The sequence below is a fragment of the Garra rufa genome, chromosome 20 (assembly GCF_049309525.1).
Source record: "Garra rufa chromosome 20, GarRuf1.0, whole genome shotgun sequence".
NCBI lineage: Eukaryota > Metazoa > Chordata > Actinopteri > Cypriniformes > Cyprinidae > Garra > Garra rufa.
The window spans coordinates 28436856-28460367 of NC_133380.1; the positions used below are offsets into that span (position 1 = coordinate 28436856).

General features: G+C 39.0%; 1 protein-coding gene across 1 annotated transcript in view; it reads right to left on the reverse strand.

Moving 5' to 3' along the window:
• The window catches only part of rargb (retinoic acid receptor, gamma b), a 63487-nt gene extending 45059 nt beyond the window's left edge, over positions 1–18428 (reverse strand). Inside the window, exon 1 of the mRNA XM_073825643.1 lies at positions 18306–18428. The gene's annotated coding sequence lies outside the window, so the exon portion shown is untranslated. The remainder of the gene's footprint in view (positions 1–18305) is intronic.
• Between the last annotated feature and the right edge of the window lie 5084 nt (positions 18429–23512).

A 23512-nucleotide genomic window follows, 5' to 3' on the forward strand; every position in this document is an offset into this window, starting at 1 on the left:
GAAGAGGATTTCCGTTTCCCGCCAAAGCGGGAACGCGCATGCTGCTCAGAAGAGGCGATAGCAGCCCACTTATGTCTGCCCTCCGCTGGACGGCGTGCTAAGTCGGCCCTCCCCTCTAAAGCTTGCCGTCAGACGTCAAACCTGCTTCGCCGCGCTTTCGCCGCCGCCTAGCCGCGTCAGCGCTGCGTAACATGGTCTCTCACCGTTGCTGAGAGGCACCCGTGGTTAACGCTTTCTGACGTTTTTCTCGTCTGGCCGCCGCCCCGCCAGACGCGGCCCGCGGCCCAGGATTGAGTTGAAACCTGAGCCTCCGAAATCGTCCTAGCACAACTGGGAAAACGACGGTGTACGAGTCCCGCTGTTGCCGGACCCCCACCAAAGTTATTCGCTCGTCCAGTTCCAGGAAATGTGACTGTTCCAGTGTTTTCTGCAGCCAACAAACCGGCTCCGTCGCCCGTTTGCCTGCACACAAAAGTCGTTCCCACGGCTACACAGATAAACCCCCAATAAAGTGTATTGTCTGGTGTCCCGGCCACGGCCGATGGTGTTTCATGTGTCGTAAGAATGCCCACTAACCAGTGCTCATCTCTAACGTTACACACAAGCACAGCGCACATAAAATCGACACAGATCGATTGCGCTTCACAACCGGCCACGGCCGATGGTGTTTCACGTGTAAGAATGCCCACTGCAGTGCTCATCTCTACACACAAGCACAGCGCACTTAAAATCGACACAGATCGATTGCGCTTCACAACCGGCCACGGCCGATGGTGTTTCACGTGTAAGAATGCCCACTGCAGTGCTCATCTCTACACACAAGCACAGCGCACATAAAATCGACACAGATCGATTGCGCTTCACAACCGGCCACGGCCGATGGTGTTTCACGTGTAAGAATGCCCACTAGCAGTGCTCATCTCTACACACAAGCACAGCGCACATAAAATCGACTCAGATCGATTGCGCTTCACACGTGGTAAATATGCCCGCTTCACAGTGGCCACAGACACCACATTATGCACGTCAAACGGTTTCTGTGAAAACGAAACCAAAAGTGCATTCGCTCTACGCAGGCGAACGTTGTTTGGAGTGTGTTAAATGTGCCCGCTGCCCCACAGCCACATCCACACACAGACATAATAGTTCCCGCTATCAGCGTGCCCCATGCCTCAAATATCACGAGCACGTTTTGCATGAAATCAGCGTGCATTCGCTCCATGAAAGCGAACGATGTTTGGAGTGTGTTAAATGTGACTGTTCCAGTGTTTGCTGCAGCCAACAAGCCGGTTCTGTCGCCCGCTTGCCTGCACACAAAGGTTGTTCTCACGGCTACCCAGATAAACCCCCAATAGAGTGTATTTTCTGGAGTCCCGGCCACGGCCGATGGTGTTTCACGTGTAGTCAAAAATGCCCACTCCTCCAGTGCTCATTTCTACACACAAGCACAACCTGTCATACAGACCCTGCGAACATAAAATCGGCTCAGATCGATTGCGCTTCACATGTGGTAAACGTGTCCACTTAACAGTGCCCACAGACATCACATTATGCACGTCAAAAGGTTTCTGTACAAACGAAACTAACGTGTATGCAGGCGAACGGTGTTTGCAGTGTGTTAAATGTGCCTGTTGCCACACAACCACATACACACACACAGACATAATAGTTCCCGCTATCAGCGTGCCCCACGCCCCGAATGTCACGAGCACGTCTCTGGTGCCACAGCATACCGAAACCACTCCGTTAATGAAAGAACGGAGCGCGCTTCGTATTCAGCCTCTAGCTATTCATGCAAACGCATTGGAAAAGCTTCCAGGGGTCTCGAAATGGGTGCTGGACATTATAAAAGGAGGCTATTCGCTACAGTTTCACCGACGCCCGCGCCGCTATACAGCGCGCGTCGAGACCACAATGCAGACAGAAGCAGCACACCTGCTTCGAGCCGAAGTGGCGAAACTATTGAGCAAAGGGGTCATAGAGCCCCTTTCTCAAGCTCAAAGCGAAGGGGGGCTGTACAGCAGATATTTCCTGGTACCGAAAAAAGACGGGGGTCACAGACCCATATTAGATCTAAGGCAACTGAACAAAGCGTTGGTGAAGCGTCGGTTCAGGATGCTCACGACCAGAAAAATCCTCGCGCAAGTTCGCCAAGGAGACTGGTTCGTGTCAGTGGATCTGAAAGACGCGTATTTTCAAATACAGATAGCGTCACGTCACAGGCGATTTTTGAGACTCGCCTTCGAGGGCCAGGCATATCAGTACACAGTCCTGCCGTTCGGTTTGTCCCAGGCACCCCGTACATTACGAAGTGCATGGACTCAGCGCTCGTTCCTCTCAGACTGAAAGGCGTGCGCATACTGAACTATTTGGACGATTGGCTGATTCTAGCGCAGTCTCGCTCAGTGCTTGTACAGCATACGACCATGTTACTCGATCACCTCGAGAATTTGGGTCTCAGAGTCAATTGGGCGAAGAGCTCACTGTCCCCCAGTCAGAAAACTTCCTTCCTGGGCACAGAATTGGACTCGCTGTCAATGATAGCGCGGCTGTCACCACAGCGCGCAGCAGACATTCAGCGCACAGCGGGCTCGTTCCGCTGCGGCGCGTCTGTCCCGCTCAAAAAATTTCAGAAAATGCTGGGTCTCATGGCCTCAGCGTCATCAGTTCTGCAGCTGGGTCTGCTATGTATGCGCCCACTGCAGTTCTGGCTGAAAGCGCGCGTCCCGCGTCAAGCGTGGGCGCCCGGTCGGCTTCGTATCACGGTCAATCAGTAATGTGTCACAGCCCTGAATCCGTGGAGAGCAATCGACTGGTACCAGTTAGGTGTAAGCCTGGGGACTTCCTCGAGAATAAAAGTGGTGTCTACGGACGCGTCCACCTCGGGATGGGGGGCTCTGCTCGAGGGCAGACCGTCTTTTGGCCAGTGGTCAGAACGGGAAAAGCTCCTGCATATCAACTGCCTCGAAATGTTGGCAGTACAGAACGCGCTGATGCGCTTCTGTCCCCAAATAAAAGGAAACCATGTATTAGTCCGCTCGGACAACATGTCAGTGGTTTCCTATATAAATCGCCAGGGCGGTCTCAGGTCCAAAAACCTATACAGACTTGCAGAACGCCTCCTGGTATGGGCTCAGCGCAACCTGCGCTCGCTGAAAGCAGCGCATGTGCCGGGGCTTCTAAACATAGGGCCAGACAGACTGTCCAGGAACAATGTTCCAGCAGGCGAATGGTCTCTACACCCACAGACAGTACAACTACTGTGGAAGAAATTCGGCAGAGCGGAAGTAGACCTGTTTGCGTCTCCGAACAACGCTCACTGTCTGGAATTTTACTCAAAAAGCAGAGACGCGCTGGCCCACGAATGGCCCCGCCGTCATCTCTATGCTTTTCCCCCCGTCTCTCTCCTACCTCAGGTGATAGAGAGGGTCAGCGAAAAAGGATGTTCAATACTGCTGATAACGCCGTTTTGGGAAAACCAGCCCTGGTTCCCAGCGCTGATGCAGCTGACGAGCACTGTCCCGTGGCCGATACCAGTGAGGAGAGTCCTTCTCTCTCAGGCCAGCGGCTCGATTTGGCATCCTCACCCAGAGCTGTGGTCCCTTCATGTCTGGGCCACCAGCGAATATATGATGAACTCCCTAAAGGACTATTAAACACGATCACGCAGGCTAGAGCCCCGTCTACGAGACGGCTCTATTCCTCAAAATGGTCAGTGTTTTCGGGCTGGTGCGCAGCTCGCGGCTCGTCACCCACTAACTGTGGTGTGATGGAGGTGCTTTCCTTTCTACAAGAGCTGCTGGACAAGGGCAGAACCCCGTCCACGCTCAAAGTCTATGTGGCGGCCATAACAGCGTTCTCGAGCACAACGCTAGGTCAGTCAATAGGAAGGAACGATTTAGTTATTCGCTTCCTGAAGGGAGCTAAAAGACTAAATCCCCCCAGACCTCCCACAGTCCCCGTATGGGACCTTTCTGTGGTACTAGAGGCCATGAAAGGTGGACCATTCGAGCCTCTGCAGACTATTGATTTGAAATACCTGTCTCTTAAGACCGTGTTTCTGCTGGCTCTCGCTTCAGTGAAGCGCATAGGGGATTTGCACGCACTCTCTGTGAGCGCGACGTGCATGGAATTTGGACCTAATGACTCTAAAGTCATACTCAAACACAAACACGGTTACGTTCCAAAATCACTCAACACACCGTTTAGGGCACAGGTCATCGCGCTGTCAGCCCTACCGGTCAATGATGAGGAAACGGACGCGAGCCTCCTATGCCTATTCAGGGCATTACGAGCTTACGTGTCTCGCTCGTCTGCTTTTAGACAGACAGAGCAGCTTTTTGTTTCGTTTTACGGGCGTCCCAAGGGACTGGCCGCGTCGAAACAGAGCTTATCCAGATGGATAGTTCATGCTATTGCGTTGGCATATGCTTCCAAGGGCATGCAGTGCCCGCTAGGTGTCAGAGCACATTCCACGAGGGGCGTGGCCTCGTCGTGGGCGTGGTCGAGTGGGATTGCCTTGCAAGATATTTGTAAGGCGGCGGGCTGGGCCTCTCCGTCTACATTTATAAGGTTTTACAACCTGGAGGTTCCCGCCTTACAGGCCAGATTGCTGTCAGTCTAGATGTTCAGTGTTGTCTGACCTGATGTTATCAGCTCGGAATGCTGCGTCTACTGAGCACAGCTCTAGGGTCGACAGTGAAAGTGATAGCACAAGATGTGTCTGAGCAAACTGTGTGAAGACCCTTATTCTTACGTCAGCTCAGGCCGTAACCCCGCCCTGTATGTACGTTTACTTAGCGTCTGAGTGACGCTGCACTATGTGGAAGAGTGCGGCGTTGCCCCTCCCTCTTCCCCGGACTCCCTGTGAGTTCTATAGGTGATTATGAACTGTATGAACCCCGGGCTTTCGCCCTTGGGTCTTTGGTGTCAGATCTCAGCATGCACGGCGTTTTACACTGGGTCCCCTAGCGTAAGATACTTCTTACGCAGTACTCGTTCCCTCTAGTAAGAGAACGTACTCGGTTACTAACGTAACCTCGGTTCTCTCTAGAGAGGGAACGAGTACTGCGTATCTTGCCGTGCATGCGCACGCTCTGGTTGCTTTGATGATGAAAAACCAGATAATAGCTGCCTATGAGCGATATTTATAGGTCTAGACCACGCCCTTTTAGGCGGGAAGCTACGAAAAGGGCGCGAAGCGACGCAAAGGGCGCGAAATGCCCCCATTGGATCTGGCGTCGCGTCAGGCCTCGCTCTAATAGGCTGCTGCAGTTGCCGCAGAGCAGCCAATAGGCGCGCAAGCTGTTTCGCCTATGTCTGTATGCTGCTGCAACGCGCTTTACATTATTTCAAAATTAAGGATAATTTTTGGCTTCAATATCTCGCAGAAAAGGATTTTCCCCTAGCGTAAGATACTTCTTACGCAGTACTCGTTCCCTCTCTAGAGAGAACCGAGGTTACGTTAGTAACCGAGTACGATATCTACAATGTTATTTTGGCTAGCCATAATATACATTTGAGATATCTACAATGCTGTTTTGACTAGTCATTTTCTTCCATTGACTTCCATTGGAAAATATTTTCAGATATCTACAAATGAGTTTTGACTAGTAGAAATTGTAATTAACGATATCTATAAATGAATTTTCACTAGGCAGAACTGTAATTAGAGATATCTCTAATTACATTTTTGCTAGTGACAATGAAATTAGAGATATCTCTAATTGAGTTGCCACTAGTGCAAATTATAATTCAAGATATCTCTAACTGGGTTTTTACTAGTCATAATCCAATTAGAGATATCTTTACTTCGTCATTTTTAAAGATATCCACAAATACATTTGTAGATATCTGTAAATAATTTACTACTAGTCGAATTACAGTTGTAGATATCTTGAATTGGAATTCTTCCTAGTCAAAACTTATTTAAAGATATCTGCTATTTAATTCTGGATATCTCAATCAGATTTTCGGCTATAGGATCTTTCTTTGGAGATATCCGCATTCAGCTTTGTGACTAGGAAGAATTTGAATGTAGATATCTAGAATTAACATTCTGACTAGTCAAAATTATTTTATAGATATCTAAATTGTGTACTCAAACCACCCCTTTCCTAAGCCCCGCCCTAAACCATATGGTCTTCAAGCAGTGTTGCCAGGTCGGGTTGACGATTTCCAGCCCAAAAGCTCACCAAAATAATGTGATAGAATTGTATTGCCATGTCAAACTTAATAAGGACCATTTTTATCTCTTTAAAAAAAAAAGAATAATGACAAAAATAAAATAAAGATAAATCAATTTCACAGTTGAAACAGTCCGAAAATATGCTTAAAATGTCCAGAAATCTTTTCAAAGTGGAAATTAACCGATGACTTTTACCCTTGGAAAAACACATGCATCATTTTCAATGTCCACAGTAAAAATATGCTAATTTCTGTGCAAAAAGTGCACAATAAAGTGATGAGAAACAAATGTAATATAGCTGGCATTTACGTTCATGCACACACCCACGACAGCCAAAAATGCGTTATTCATTGATGTATACTGTATGATAATCGAACAACAAAAATAAAATAATAAGAACAATTACCAACAATAATGTGCGTTATCTTCAGACAGAGCACGTATTTCATGAAGTACACAGAACATAATGCAGAACTGTGTCCAAACTGTTGGTTAGTCCAGCAGCCAATGCCAAGTATAGTGGACAGTGTAAAAGATGTAAAAGATGTTCTGACTCATCATTCCCTTATTCAGTTTTGTGTTGTGTTCAGTTTTATTAACTGTTCATTCAATTGTTTTCAGTTACAATTATAGAAGTCTTCAATTATTAGAAGTCTTCTATTCATCTCTCACCACGTGTAATCCACGTTGTGAGATTTGAGTCACTTAGACTTTTTATCGTGTAACTTATATTTAGGACACTTTGCCATCGCAATTACTTAAAATGAATAAATGAATAAGCTGCATAGTCAAAATCTTGCCCGTTATAGCGGCAAAACCCCGTCACTCACAAGTCATCACATCTCACTAATGTAAAAGACGTAAATTGATTGACAGGTCTCTGTTAAACTAAACCAGTAAGGGTTGCGTTAAGCAAAATGACTGCACTACACATTATATTACTGTGATACTTTGAGCTCGAACATATTAAAATAGCATGACTAATGATGAACGCGAAGAAAAAAAGCAGCTGATTGGGCGGCTTTTAATTTTTTTAAAGCAGCCCAAACGTTTCAGTCACTATTTCGTATTTACCCCGTTGTCTGACAAAAGAAACCGTAAAATATATCAATATATCTATGAAATATTTAATGAAAACAGTTTTATTGAATTTGGCTGCATTAAATAGCAGTATGTGAGCACAGAGACGCAAGACAATACGACGTACTGACGTCATGAATATGCTAATGAGCGTATGACGTCATTTGGCGACTTTTCAAGCGGGGTTTAGCTACTTTCCATTGAAAAAAGTTGGCAACACTACTTGGGAGTGAGACCGTGTTGCAAAAACAGATGAAATGAGGGGGAGAAATAGAGAGAGTCTCTTGTTGGGGCATTCATTTGAACGGCCTCCAAGCCATGAAGTGATTCCAGGCAATGCCATATGATTTAAATCAGAGACACAGCTCAATAAAGCTGCCTCTGTTCTACTGCCACATGCCCAGGGTGGAGGGCACCCAGCGCTCGCTAACCCCCTCCTTCTGCCTCCATCAGGACTTGATGGAAAGTTCCAGAGCACAAACCCATAAATGGTGAAGCTGACTTTCCATATCTTCATACAGATTACAAACACACATTTTCATAACCGACACACATGACTGTAGTGGGTTGTATTTTTAAAGAATCGTGTTTATGGTCAAAGGTCTAGCTGTTTTGCATATAATATTTTTAAATGTATTAGAGTAAAGAGTTTGCATTGACATCTATTGTTTTTATTTCACAGGTAAATTACCTGGTACCTTTATGCATTTTTTTATTTAAATTAAGACAGTTTATAAAGTTTACTCCTTTTAATCTACTTATGAGTGGAATATTCTCTCTCTGTGTCTCTTTGTGCTTTTCTCTCTCTTTTAATTGCAGTCTGTTGCTCTGTAAGGCTGTGTTCATTTGGAGCAGGGCTGCAGTAAACTGTTCCACATGTGAGGCCTTTGCAGAATGGCCATGTTTCAGAAAGCATCAACACTCAATCCTGCTCTGATCATGCACACACAAACACAGAACTACAATTAAATACACCTCACCGTCCCATGTCCTCTACTGACTGACATGTGTATGACCTATTTTTTATTTAATCTATTAAAGCCCCAAACTGAATTCCTTATATTTTCTTCATCCCTCCCTCTTTGACTCTCTGTCCTTTGAAAATCCCCCTTCTTGACATGTTTTCATCTTCAGTGGTTTCTTCATCTCATTCAAGATGACAGTTTTCAAGATGTTTTCAACAAAGCGATGAGAAGAACAATAAAAAAAAAAACAGAACAGGATGAAAGAAAACAATGAGAATGTGTTTAAAAAAGGCTGGAAAATGCCAGGTTAAACGGAAAAAGAAAAAGAAAGAAAGAAAGAAAAAAAGAAAGAAGGAAAGAAAAACAAAAAGTTATAGGCCTTTTTTATGGAAGAGAATTGTGTCTAACAGAGCTATGATTAAGCACTTAGAAGTAAAAAGTGATAGAAACGAGAATGAAAGTAAACAAAAGTGGAAAAAGCAAAGCCAGGAATGAAACATTCCTCTCTTGTGCAGTAGTTGCTCATTAATTAGATACACATTGGGCATAAGGAGAAGTCTGGTGTGTGTGTGTGTGTGTGTGTGTGTGTGTGTGTGTGTGTGTGTGTGTGTGTGGGGCATAGGGAGAAGTCTGGTGTGTGTGTCTGGTGTGTGTGTGTGTGTGTTAGGGGTGAATGAGTCCTTGCAGCATATAAAATGCAATGGTTTCATTTCACCCTGTAAAATGTCAAAATAACAAGCAGCTATGGAGGAGAACTGCCTATATGGGTTAATGACTTGTAAGCAAAGCGGCAAAGCATACCCATCATTTACCCAGAGTGTACCATATATTAAATTTATCATAATGTGCCTTAACTAAACCCGAACTCCTATACATAACCTTTACAGAACCTTCTCTCTCTCTCTCTCTCTCTCTCTCTCTCTCTCTCTCTCTCTCTCTCTCTCTCTCTCTCTCTCTCTCTCTCTCTATCTCTCTCTTTAGCATTTCAAAAATATTTATTTTTATAATATATTGTGGTGGGAATTTTGTTGTTTTTGTATTAAACTAATTATATGTGTTATTTGATATAGCCAACCTTTAAACTTAATTACATTTTACAAAACAATTTTATCCTCTTTATTAAGCCTTCTTCCACATGCATTCTGCATAAACTATTAAAAGATTAGTTTAATTTACTCAACCGTACTCTCGGAGCAGATTTGGAGAAACGTAGCATTACATCACCTGCTCATCAATGGATCCTCTGGGTGCCGTCAGAATAAGAGTCACAAAAATCCACAAGTAATCCAATTAACATCTTAACCGGGAAAAGCTGTATGTATACCATACTCCATAATAACACTACCTCCAGTGAAAAAAAGGTCCTCTCACAAATCCACAGACATATTTGTTTAAAACTGTTTTGCTTGTACAGTGCTTGATCTGTCAGTGCATATTTCTCTCTTGATTCAGGTGAGATGATTTTTAACAGGACAAAGTGTTATTATGAATTGTGAACTCATATTTTAGACAATAGCAATTGTTTGAAATGTCTTAATGATGGATTTGTTTCTTAGAAACATTGATGGACTGGAGTCGTGTGGATTATTGTGGTATTTTTATCAGCTGTTTGGACTCTCGTTCTGACGGTACCCATTGTAATGCTAATACTAAATTTCTCCAAATTAATTAATTCTTTAAGATCCATTGCCCATGCAGTTTCCAGTTTCTATGTTTCTTTCATCTAACCCATGCCCCTACCCTCTAGATGGATGCGTGCTGCAGGGCTGTTGGGTCTGCTCTCTCCTGTAGCCATCCGCAGGGTGCACACCTTTACACTGTCAACAAAAGCGCCTGTGTGTGCCCTGCCTCAATGCTGCCTTTATAGGACAGGCTGCCTGGCAGGGTATGCCTGGTCTGGGTCTGCTCTCATTTACCAGCATGAACAGAGGGAGGGGGTACAGAGAGAGGAGGTAATGAGGTAATGCCCACAAACTTTCTATGATGCAATATTGGGAAATATTTATCTCATGTGGGTAACACAAAGACAGGATAAACACAGTCAATGCTGAAGGTCTGGACAACTCTGAATGTGTTTCAAAGTAATCGATAGATCTCATCAACTTTTCCTGTAAATCCAGCCTTCATAAAATGTAATTTTAATATTTCTTAACATATAGGAAAGTAAGATGTCTAACATCTGTATCTGCCAAATGTAAGTGTGATTTCCAGTGAGCACAGCATGTTTACCTTTAAGTTAATATTTTGTGCCTGACTGGATAATACATCCTTACCTAAAACCTGAATTGTGTTCTAATTATGTTAATTATTATTATGTCATATTACATTTATTTTTATATTTATATTACGTTTTATTTTGATGGACCCCTTAGTCTATTGACTATAAGCAAATTTCCAACTACATGTCAACTAACACTCCTTAGAGTACTTAAAAGTGGTCTTTGTTTGCTTTAAGTAAGTGACATGAGTAGCATGGCAAGATATGAGACTTATAATACATTATAACTATAAGGAGTTAATCATTCTCTTAAAAGCTATAACCACAAATAAGTAAAATTGTAATACATTAAAACTGTTCTTATGAATACTCATGAGATGATACAACATATTATAAGGTTTTTTGATAATGCATTATGCATTCATTATAATGCCTTAAGAATACCATTATAATGTATTATAAATAGAGGCTTCATAGAAAGTGTTACCAAATGTTTGCATAACAGTGGTGTTGAATAAAAACCAAAAGCTACACAATGCAGAACTCATTTAACAGACTGTTAATTGCTCTAAAGTCCTCATAGCATCACCTTAATTTATGACTTTGAGTAGGAAAATCCAATTAGCAGTAAAAATGACGCTTTGGACTTGGTCAGACATGTCTAGTGTGTAATGAGTGGGGAGAAAATTTTTATAGTTTTTCTGGCTAACAAAACACACAATCTGCTATAGACTCATAAACCCCAAAACTGCATGTGTTAATTGAACTTCTGTGGAATATTTTCAAAGAAAGGCAATGTTATGATATTATAACACTATATGTAATACCCTGGCACAGAATGGCATGAATTCATCAAAGTAAACTTCTCAGTAAATTAACTGTTCTGTATTCATGAAGTGCTCTCTTTGGATTTGAACAGCGCTGCTTGGGCCCTACACTTCAACAGTAAATGATTTGTTCATGTTAAACAAGGTTTTTATGTCACTTTGAGCGTGGATTTTAAAAAGGTCTGCCTCAGCACCTGGTCACGGCCATGTGTGACACAAGCTGATTTTGCTCCAGGTTCGAGAGAGTCTTTGATGCGTGCTAATGAATCGGGTTTGGCACCTCCAACAAGAGCCCTGCAGTTCCCCAAAGAAACGATGAACAGCCACAAAGGCAAAACACGTCTGGAAAAACATGAACTAAGAGGGAATAATTACGTTGCTGAAATATGAGCCATAAATCAAGGTGCCTTGAGGGAGGTTGTGAACTTCAAACCAAAGGATGTAGTGCATTAAAACACAGACATATTAACACACATATGCAAGGCAGGGATTTTCACATGCATGCCTACGGGCTCACCAAATACAGATGGCCATTATTGTACACAAGCGTGCATGTGTCAAAATTTAGACTCAGAGTCACTTATTTCACAAAACCAGTATGTTTAAATGTCCATGCGCACAGGTGTGAGACAGATCACGAATTTTCAAGCACATTTAGACTCCATTCACAACATGTGTACACAGTAAGGCTTTAAATTTTACACGTGCCGCTCTAAACTTAAAGCAAAAACGTACAGATACAGGTAATGGCTTACATTTCCATTCTCTAATAAATTGGAACACAAGTCTTCCCTCCCTCCAAAATATTTTTATGAGTGTGGTCACTGTTGGTGCACAATAACTTCAATTTATGAACGTCATTATGTCGTTGGCTGTGTAGTAAAAAGTGGTCAGAATATGCGTAAATATTCTTAATGGCCTCAGTATTGTATACAGTTAGTCAACACTAGTACAGAGCTCTTTTTATAAGTCCTGGCACAGTTAACAGGGTCATCAAAATTATAGTTCACCCAAATATTCTGAGCACAAAATTCTGTCATCATTTACTCACTCTCATGTTGTTATAATACTTTAAAAAGTTTTTTGCCTTTACAGTGAATGTTAACGGGGTCCAAGTTAATTCTTCTGTTGTGTTAACAAAAGAAAGAAAGTCATTCAGGTTTGGGACAATATGATGAATACAACTTTGCCACAAGGGGCGTTACAATAAGTATTAGCATTACCTATCTTCTACATTCAGTTTACTCTTTTAGGGCAGCTTCTATTATTGCAGAGCAACAGCTTAAAGAGAATCTCCTTGAACAACTGAGATAAATCACTGATATGTTGGTTGCACTTTGTTTTACAGTACATGTACTTACATGTACTTACAGCACACTTACAGTGTGCCTACCTACACTCTTAAACATAAAGGTGCTTTACGATGCCATAGACAAACCTTTTTTGTTCAAATGGTTCTTTAAAGAACCTTTGACTGAATGGTTCTTTGTGGAACCAGAAATGGTTATTCTATGGCATCACTGAAGAAACTTTTAAAGAACCTTTATTTTTAAGAGTGTAAGAACATTCTGGTAATATAAGGTAGCTACATTGGGGTAGGGTTAGGTTGAGAGGGTAGGTTCAGGGTTAGTACCTAGTTATTACTTAGTTATTATAATTATTACACAGTGTGTACATAAGGAACAGGAATGTAAAATAAAGTGCTACCAATACTATGGCACTCACTACATACTATTTACTTATTATATTAATTATAATAACTGGGTAATAACTAGGTAATAAGCCTAAACCTATCCCTAACCAGTGTAGTTATCAAGTATTACCAATTGCTTCCTTGGATAATATAAGTACATGTACTGTAAAATACATTTCTAAATACTAACTATGTAATAACATAAAAAGTTCCATAAAAAGTTTCAGACCTGGTAACACTTTATAATAACTGCACAATATGAACCATTAGTTAAACATTAGTAAATAGTCAATTCATCATTTATAAGGCATTGTCCCTACATTAATAGACAGTAGTAAGCAGTTTATAAATACAGCTATAAATGCTTAGTTCTTGATTTATGAGCATATCAATAATGTGTTTAATATTTGTATTTTCATCATTTAGAAAGTGTAAGTAAATGATTAATAAACTATTTAAAAGTACATTTATACATATTTAGACATATAGTAATAGTGTGTTAATAAATGCACATTTTGACCACATTTTCCTACTGTAATTAATGATAAATCCAGGTAGTTATAAAACATTTAGTAGTTGCTAGTTAACTATTTTTGTGAGCTCATCTAAAGTAAGGACAATTTTTGCCTCACAGAAGCTTTGTTAAGCTTTTACAAAGCAGATTTAAAGGCTCAAGCATCTTCTAAACAGAAAAAAGAAACAAACACAACATAGTGATATTTGAAGATGCAAAAAAATTAAACCGTACATTAAAACTGTACACTAGATATAAAATGAACAATAAAGCAATATATAAAAATAAGGAACTAAATAAACAACAAAAGGAACAAATATCAAGAAAGTAATTATAGGCAACAAAATAAGCAACAAAACTAACAAAAAACAACAAAATGAAGAAAATAGATAACTGAGCCTTGAAATCTTCTTTGTAAAATCTTTACGGAAGCATAAGTAGTCCTCACTTTAGACGAGCTCACAAAAATAGTTAACTGACAACTACTAAAATGTTTTATAACCACCTCAATTAACGATGAACTACAGTGAGAAAACATATTAATAAAGCATTTATTAACACACTGAGTAACTAATAAGATGTATAAATACATTTAAATATTTCATTAATCATTTACTTACTCTTTTAAAATGATCTTATGAACCACTGATGACAACTAAATAACTGGTTTGTAAATAATGTAATATTTAATTTAGAAAAGATACATTAATCCTTAATAAAGTATGAAAATACAAATATTAAACACATCATCGATATCCCCATAATTCAATAACAAAACATTTATAGCTTTATTTATAAACTGCTTACTAATGTGTATTAATGTAGGGACAATGCTTTATAAATAATGAATTGACTGATTATTATTTCATAATTAATGGTTCATACCGTGCAGTTATTATAAAGTGTTACCCAAATGATTCTGATAATTGATTTCTCACTTTGGACCAAAATCTTGTGAAGAATCTCCAGAGGCCTAATTTAAATTCTGAAATAATCTAATCCATTTATAAAATGAGCTTAACTTCTTGTAATATAGCAAGTTCTGATACAGATGACAACACCTTTAAATATGAAACACACAATGGTGCCGTTATATTGACCAGTTTCTGTTGGTTGACCTCAGTAGTTGAAAGGTCTCGGCTGTAGTCACCTTTTAGTGCCTGAAGCAACGAGTGTGGGTCAGAGGTCACATCTAATTGAGACTGTGGCCAGGTACTAACACACACTCAACACATAGTGAGCTAAATTACATCTTTTTCTACTGCTGTGGATTATGTTTGAGTCAGATGCATTAAGCTCCTGCTCTTTTATTTAAAAGGTTAATTGCTTCATAGGGAAAAAATAGAGAGAGAGAGAATGCCAGGACAGTTTTTACTTCATAAGCTTGTCATCTGTTATGTCTCAACCGAACACATTTCTCTAATAAGCCGCATGTAAACTGTTTTTAAAATTCCAAATGGTTCGAGTCACTCCCTTTGTTCTTTTTGGCATCCCCGCCAACTGTTGTATGTTTCCTTTTCTCTATTTCTCACCATCTTTCTCACAAATAATCAATCTAAATGCACTGCGGATGCGGCAGCAGTAAAGTATTAACACTGGCCCAGTACAGACTGCCAGCACATATGCAGAACACTTCTACACAATTTCTGCATGAATTATGTAGGTCCTCTCCATGAATTATACCATCTGCTGTGAAATTCACTATTGTGTTACCTGTTCAGTTTCCTATGTCAGATGGTACAGGATGTGCTGTGTGAAATAAATTGGCTCCAGAAGTTAGCTCAGTCTGATAAAACATCATTATTTGCTTCATACATAAACAAGGTTTTATTAGTCTATAATTGTTCTTTTTACAGGTAGGGTTGTGGTTTGTGAGTATGGTTAGGGTAATAAATGTATATAAAAGAATAGATGCTGCTGATTTAGATAACTAAGTAAATGCGTGTCTTACGTGACACGGACAGAAGTAAAAGAAATGGGTTGATGGAAGCAGCTCAGAGTGACAGACAAGCAGAGACAGTGAGAAGCAGAGAGACAGACAGCATTCTCTGGCTGAAGGAACTGTCATTCACAAATGCTGAAAACAATAAGAACCGGAGGAGGTGCAGTTAAAGTATTTAAATAGAGAGTGCTCTCTTGCTTTCTCTCTCTGTCAATCACATACAAACACTGCACCAGTGCAAACAGGAGCAATGCGTTTAAAGTGCAGCAAGACTAGACTAACAACGCCAGCCTGACAGGTGAGACGAGCAAAGCTCAAGACATCGCGCTGACAGATTGACTGATCAGCAATAAACCACACACGCATGCCCTAATTATTGTGCTTGTGTGCCTCATGAACACAATTTAACAGAAACATTCAGTTTACAAAGTATTTTAAGGTGTGTTTATCAGTATAAATCATTTCCATACAGCGAACAATCGCTCTGTCGATCAGGATTGATGGTGTTTATTTATGAACATGGGTGCATTTAATCTCAGCTCAGCCATATGATGATGGTTACAGGGCATGACTTTTAAATAAAATATATTTAGGAAACAGTCACACATTGAGTTTTCATAAACCAGGTGCATACACACAGAGAGACCAGTAACAAGCAAACCTCTCTTTGAAATACAATTATTTAAATTGACCTTGGTGACCATGGTGTGTGCAAATCACCACAGTAACTACAATTATTATAATTATAGTGTAAATTGAAAAAGAAAGAAATTCTGTCAGTTGCTTAGTTTTTATGTGTGGTGGTGGATAATACCAGTATTATTATAACTATGGCATTTTGCTATAAGCTCTTGATGAGTTTGCTCTACAAACTACTTTATGCTCTACAATTCTTTTAGTGTACATATGCCGTTAACGCATGCCTGATTTTGTATGTAAGTCGTTTGTGGCCTGTGGTTAACAAAGGTTTTGTACAGTTGTTTTTGAGAAGGTCTAAATATATACGTATCTGGAGAGTCCCTCACACAACTTCTGAAAGTGTGTGTTAGCCAAATAAATGCTGACAAAAACCCATGAAGCCCAACAAAGCTACGGCAGCTCACAGCGCAGCAGGCCGTGACAAGAACAAGTCTGTGAGGTAAAAAATACTTCATGCTTTTAGACATCATTAAATATGTGGGTGGTAATTGATATGACAGTGTTATTAGAATCAGTTAAAAGTTATTATAGTCTTTGGTTCTTCAGAACATTGTTGTTTTAGTGCATAAATGGTTTTCTAAAAAAAAAAAAAGTTGAACGTACAAAGTTCGCTAGTGTAAAACCTGGCTGCCGTTGGATCTAATTGCCATCTTAATTTCAAAATTTTACTGCTTAGAGGTTGCCAAAATTTGGAAAATTTACTGGAGATCGCAATTATGCTAATTATGCTATTGTATCATATTCAACCAAATTCCTTTGTAAAACAGATGCAAACAAGACAATTCTTGGCATACAGTAAGACTATAGAAATATGAGGACAACATAATTAAAAAAAGGTTTAAGACATTGGATGTCTCTTCTTGAACTCATGGCTTTTCCTTAAAAAAACAAAACTGACACACAGAAGCAAAACTGTCTGTATGAGCGTCATTGTTTAAGAGAACCAATTAAAAATTATCGCAATTTTAGTCTTTCCATTGGGAGGTCATCTGAATGAATGGATATGGAGTAGCTCTTTCCTGACCTTCCTGTACAAACACACAACATATTTCCAGCAAGGAAGCAAAAGCAATCCCAACACAAACATTTTATCACTCACAATATTCAAAACAGCTGATTTTAATATTTCCACTGTATTTGGATAATTACCCTGTTTAAGGTGTTTACATAACCTTCAACAAAGCTATCAACAAGTTCTCACCAATCAAAAAAATAACAACCCTAATCACTGCGATTTACTCATTTGCTGCTGTTTTGTTTAAAAGACTATCATGAAAACAATTGACATGTTTTCTTATAGCAACTACCCAGAACAATTATATATGAATCTGTCTGTGCATGTACGGTTATGATTAGGAATATTGCGTCATTACGACTACAGTCAAATCGAAGCACAACATGCATCAGAAGCCTATTGTTCTGTAGTGGATATAGTCAGTGTGAAGGTAAAGGAAGCGTTGTCAATTTTAGAGGAGACAAACACAATTTATTTTACACTAGCAAATCTCCATGGCTTCCGGTTTGTTTTCTGCCTATAGCTTATGAAATCCATCTTCAAGGCTTTACCACTTGCTCAGTGATACACCATGTAAACAAGTCTCATGACACGTCAAACACACAGCAGAGAAGGTAATAACATTATTGTAATAAAATAATGCTTTCATCAGAACATCTAAATAGTTGCTTTCAATAGATCGCTATAACTGAGTAGCAAAACCCACAATGGTGAAGTTCTGAGAACTTCAGCAGGCTGTCATTTCCTAGCAGCAGGTTCTGTTGATTTCATCAATATCTGAACATGATGATCTTGATAAGAAGTTTTCTGCTCAGCTGACGGTCACTAGCTCACCTTATTGACATGTCATATCCAATTCAGCTACACTTAATGGCATATATGTCACACTAAAAAACTTTACAGATGCACAACCAAGGCAAATTCATGAAAATGAATTTTTCACGACTAGTCATGTCTTAAGTTCAAAGTCATCGAGTCAACTATTACACATTACCTGAACAACACACATTTATTCTTGCTCTAACATGTCTTTCTTAGTCTCTTTCGGTTTTACGAGAAGGACTCTATGCTGGGGGAAAAGCTGTAAATGAAAATAAAACTCTTCTGAAACTTTCTAAACTTATTTCTTTGTCATCTGTTAAAGCATTGTGGAGATCAGACTTACCTGATATTGATTCTGCTGAGGTTTAGAGTGACGGCTCGAACTGAGCGTACGAGAGCAGCTCAGTTGACTTGTATAAGTCAGATGTGTCTCTCTGTGTGAATAAAGAAGCCTGTTGCATTCCGCCTTTTCTCCCCCCCCCCCCACCCCCCCACCAACACTCACTCTACCTCCTCATTCGCTCTCTGGCATTCTTGCCCTCCCTCTTTCAATCAAACTTTCTCTGCCATGCATGTCTTCTTTACAGCCGTTGTAGTTTTTGTGTACAGTAAAGTGTTCCCCTATTGTTGCACTATTTGTCGCTCTCTGTACTTTTTCTCTCATTCTCTGTTTTTCCCTCAGAAATCACTGGACTCTTTGGTTCATAAATACAGCCCTGGTCATGTGACGCGATACTTCAAATATACAGGGCTTTTTTTAGAAACCACAGAATGCCTTTAGGGATGGAAAATCAGGGCCAGAAAGCTTAAGTTTCCCTCTCTCTGCCCCCTCCACTGGTTTTGCTCTGTCCTTCTATACGTCTCCTCCTATAGCATCTCTCCAGCCCCCCTCAGTTACCACCCGCCTTCTTCTGGGTGTCAGTTTCTACATCCTATTATCCTTCCATCTCCTTCCACGTTTCCTCGTCAAACTGCTTGCTCTGCTTTTCTCTTCCCCCTAATTATTTTCCCTCCATCTGCTCTCATGTCATTATGGTTTCTTTTGTCTATTGTCTTCCTTTAGGTCATTTTTTCATACCTTTCATGTTTACTACTAGATACTGTGGCTATTGTGTTTCCCAAAAAAAATCTTATGTCATTCAGTGAAAAAGATTTTGAGAAATACAATTCCAAACCACATACAAATGTATGAACGGTTTTGCAGTTCACACTTACTAAGTATTATCAGATTTCAATTGAATATGCACAAAAAAATTCTTAGTATAAACAATTACATAATAACCTTTTATTTCCACTATAAAGAGCCTTTGTGTGCAATAGAACGTTTAATGGATGTTAACGGTTGTTGGTTAGAACTATGATGCCAATGAACAACTTTTATTTTTCAGTGCAGTTTACCAAAAATGACATTTCTGTCATTTACTCATCCTCATGTTTTTCAAAACACATGACTTTTTTCCTGTGTAAAACAAAATAAAAAATTAGAAGAATGTAAAGATCTTTTCCATTCCAATGCAACAAATGGTGACCAAGGTTTCCAAGTTTAAAGATATCATAAAAATACACCATGTGACTTGTGTTTAAATCATTTGATAGCTTCGCTTTTCAAAATGTAGTTGATCCTTTCACAAAATGTTTTGGTCAGTAATGACTTTTGTATGACTTACAACATGAAAACAACACAGTTGTAGGATAATTTCATGATACTTTAATGGCATTCTGCATCCCAAAGAACTTTTCAGTGAAACGGATTTTGAAAAATGTATTTTTAATAGGATTCTAAACCACATGTGAATGTATGAATGGTTTTTGCGGTTCACACTTGTTAAGTATTATCAGATTTCAATCTAATAGTCTTAGTGTGAAGAACATTTTAATTCTCTAAACAACATTTTTCCCCACTATAAAGAACCCTTGTGTGCAATGGAAATTGTCATGGATGTTAATGGTTGTTGGTTGGAATTATGATGCCAATGAAGAACCTTTTTCAAGACTGTAGTTCACCAAAAATGAAATTTATTTTATTTACCCAACAAATGGTGACTGAGGTTTCCAAATTTAAAGATATCATAAAAATACACCATGTGACTTGTGTTCAAGTCATTTGATAGCTTTGTTTTTAAAAATATAGTTGATCTTTTCAAAAAATGTTTCGGTCAGTAATGACTTCTGTATGACTTCAGAGAACTGGAATATAACACAGTTGTAGGATAATTTCATGATACTTTTATGGCATTCTGCATCTCAAAGAACTTTTCAGTAAAACGGATTTTGAAAAATGTGATTTGAATAGGAGTCTAAACCACATACGAATGTATGAATGGTTTTTGTGGTTCACACTTGATAAGTATTATCAGATTTCAATCAAATTTTCTTAGTGTGAAGAACATTTTAATTCTCTAAACAACCTTTTTCCCCACTATAAAGAACCTTTGTGTGCAATGGAAAGTTTAATGGATGTTAACGGTCGTTGGTCAGAACTATGAGGCCAATGAAGAACTTTTTTAAGAATGTAGTTTACCAAAAATGAAATTTCTTTCATCTAATCAATAAATGGTGACTGAGGTTTCCAAGTTTAAAGATGTCATAAAAATACACCATGTGACTTGTGTTCAAGTCATTTGATAGCTTTGTTTTTGAAATGTAGTTGATCTTTTCACAAAATGTTTCGGTCAGTAATGACTTTTGTATGACTTCAGAGAAATGGAATATAACACAGTTATAGGATAATTTCATGATACTTTTATGGCATTCTGCATCCCAAAGAACTTTTCAGTGAAACGGATTTAGAAAAATGTGATTTGAATAGGATTCTAAACCACATATGAATGTATGAATGGATTTTGTGGTTCACACTTAATTTCAATCGAATATTCTTAGTGTGAAGAACATTTTAATTCTCTAAACAACCTCTTTTCCCCACTATAAAGAACCTTTGTGTGCAATGGAAAGTTTCATGGATGTTAACGGTTATTAGTTGGAACTATGATGCCAATGAATGATGCCAATTAGTTGGAACTATGATGCCTTTTTCGTGACTGTAGTTCACCAAAAATGAAATTTATGTTACTTACTCATCATCATGTTTTTCAAAACATGTGACTTTTTTCTGTAAAAAAATAATAAATAAAAAATTCAAAGAATGATCTTTTCCATTCCAATACAACAAATGGTGACTGAGGTTTCCAAATTTAAAGATATCATATAAATAGACCATGTGACTTGTGTTCAAGTCATTTGATAGCTTTGTTTTTGAAAATGTAGTTGATCCTTTCACAAAATGTTTTGCTAGGTAATGACTTCTGTATGACTTCAGAAAACTGGAATATAACACAGTTGTAGGATAATTTCATGATACGTTAATGGCATTCTGCATCCTTTTTGAACCATGGATAATCTTTATGGATAGGACAGCCCAGAACAGTTCTTCAACAATGGTTTAGTGTTCCACAGAAGATGTAAAGTTGTGTTTTGGAATGACAGGTGAATGGAATATTTTTTTCGCTCAGAAGTATTTCTTTTTAATCCTTGCTTTTGCATTTCATTGATGTTTTATAAAAAAAATGTTGGTGTCCTAAATCAGAACATGCACAAACACACATAAATGTTAGCTTTATTTCATCACTCATACACAGGGAGGGTTCTCTCTGGGAATATCACAATCAATGCATGTTTTGTAAAGTGACTGTTTCCAGATGAAATCTATGATTGGCACTTGCCCTTTGGAATCATGAAGCAGACTGTTCCGAGATCAGATTTTACCCTGCACGTGTAGATTTTTCATAAAGAAAAAAGAAAAAATACAACTCATATATCTATATTCACAATAAGGTTTCATTTGTTAACATTAGTTAACTACATTAGTTAATAAGAACTAATAATGAAAGATATATCTAAAGCATGTATTATTAATCTTAGTTACAGTTTATTTCAACATTTCCTAAAACATTAAAATCAAAAGTTGTATAAGGTGTGGACTGACATGGACAATGGATAGCAGTACTTTTATTAACTCTTTTAAAACAGTAGCAACCAGTTAACAGGATATATTTACTGAATTCACAGTGTTTTTATAACAGTAGCCAAAAAGTCCTCCAATAACATATTAGTTCCAGCAAGATTTTAAATTTCTCAATGACGAATGCAGGACATCCGGATTACATTAATACTACACACATTCATAGTGTATATAACATACTTTTTTAATGGTTGCCATGTAATCTTTTTTTAAAAAGAAGTACCTTCTTTTTCATCTTTTTCATCATCTGTGATGCTTACACCAAAAAACAGCATTGCTGGACTACTATAACTTATGAGGCAGTGGCAGAAATGTCGAAGACTGGTATGCACGGCTTTATTCCCTGCTACCTCTTAAGAATCAAAGAACAGGCCAACCAGCAGTATATTGTAATTTTCCACTCAACCTGCACTTCGCAACAAAACCATCTTATTTCTGGAATGACCTTCAGCATGTTTCCCAGGAAAGATAGTTTCAGAAAAGCTATGCAAAATCCAAAGACGGAATCTCCGAACATTCGGAGGATATCGAATCACATGAATAATGTATTGAAACATCTTGTTTCATGTGATTTTTTTGCATTCACACTTGATAAATATAATTGGATTCCTAACGGATATACAAAAGATCAGATTTGGACTGTTAGTCTGAACAAGGCTATACAAAATGTGCAGAATGGTGAGGCACCAGGACCAGATTTGAGAACTACTGGTCTTGAATAGACCACTGTGCTGTTTAAATATTTAAAATATTAAGAAGAAAAGAAAAGGAGAAAATAATGTACTGTATTAGTGAGAAAGCAGTGATGAAGAAACCACCCAGGACTGCATGTTAGAAACAGCTTCTGTTCTTTTCCCTTAAATTTGCATATTCTGTCAGTCCAAAACATCTAAAAAGGTAGCTATCGTTTGCATGTGCAAATCGCTTATATGGTTGATTAGAGCAAAACAAAGGGAATAGATCAAAGGAAACAGATGTGACCAATAAAAATGAAATAGTAATGAGAGAAATCACACATAGGAGCTAGAGGTTTTAACAGTGTAAGAGTGTGTGTTCAACGTTCAGTGTTTGAAACTGACTGGGAAAGGTAGGTTGGCGCAGCACTATCAGTGGTCAGAGCTCAGTCCTGATCTTAGGTACTGGTATTTGTTATTAACTTGCCAAAGGAAAATGAAAACGGTGTACAGAAATCAGAAATCACTAGTGGACATGCTTTTTTCTTCTTTTAGTAGTAGTAGTAATAGTACTAGTAGCAGTGATAGTAGTAGTAGTAGTAGTAGTAGTAGTATACTGCACATGGGCAGTTAGCAAAAACATGCCTTTCAAATTTGATAAAAAAAGATTTTAGATTAAAATGTCTATAAAAGAAAATGTATATATTTTAAATGTTGTGACTCAGCTTCTTTCAGATTTTTCAAATAAATTGTAATATTCCATGTTGTCTTTCATATACTATACAATGTTGTACAGTTGCATGCATAGTACTTTTCACACTGTGCTTAAACCCTACTTTTAACCCCGGGTAGAGAAAT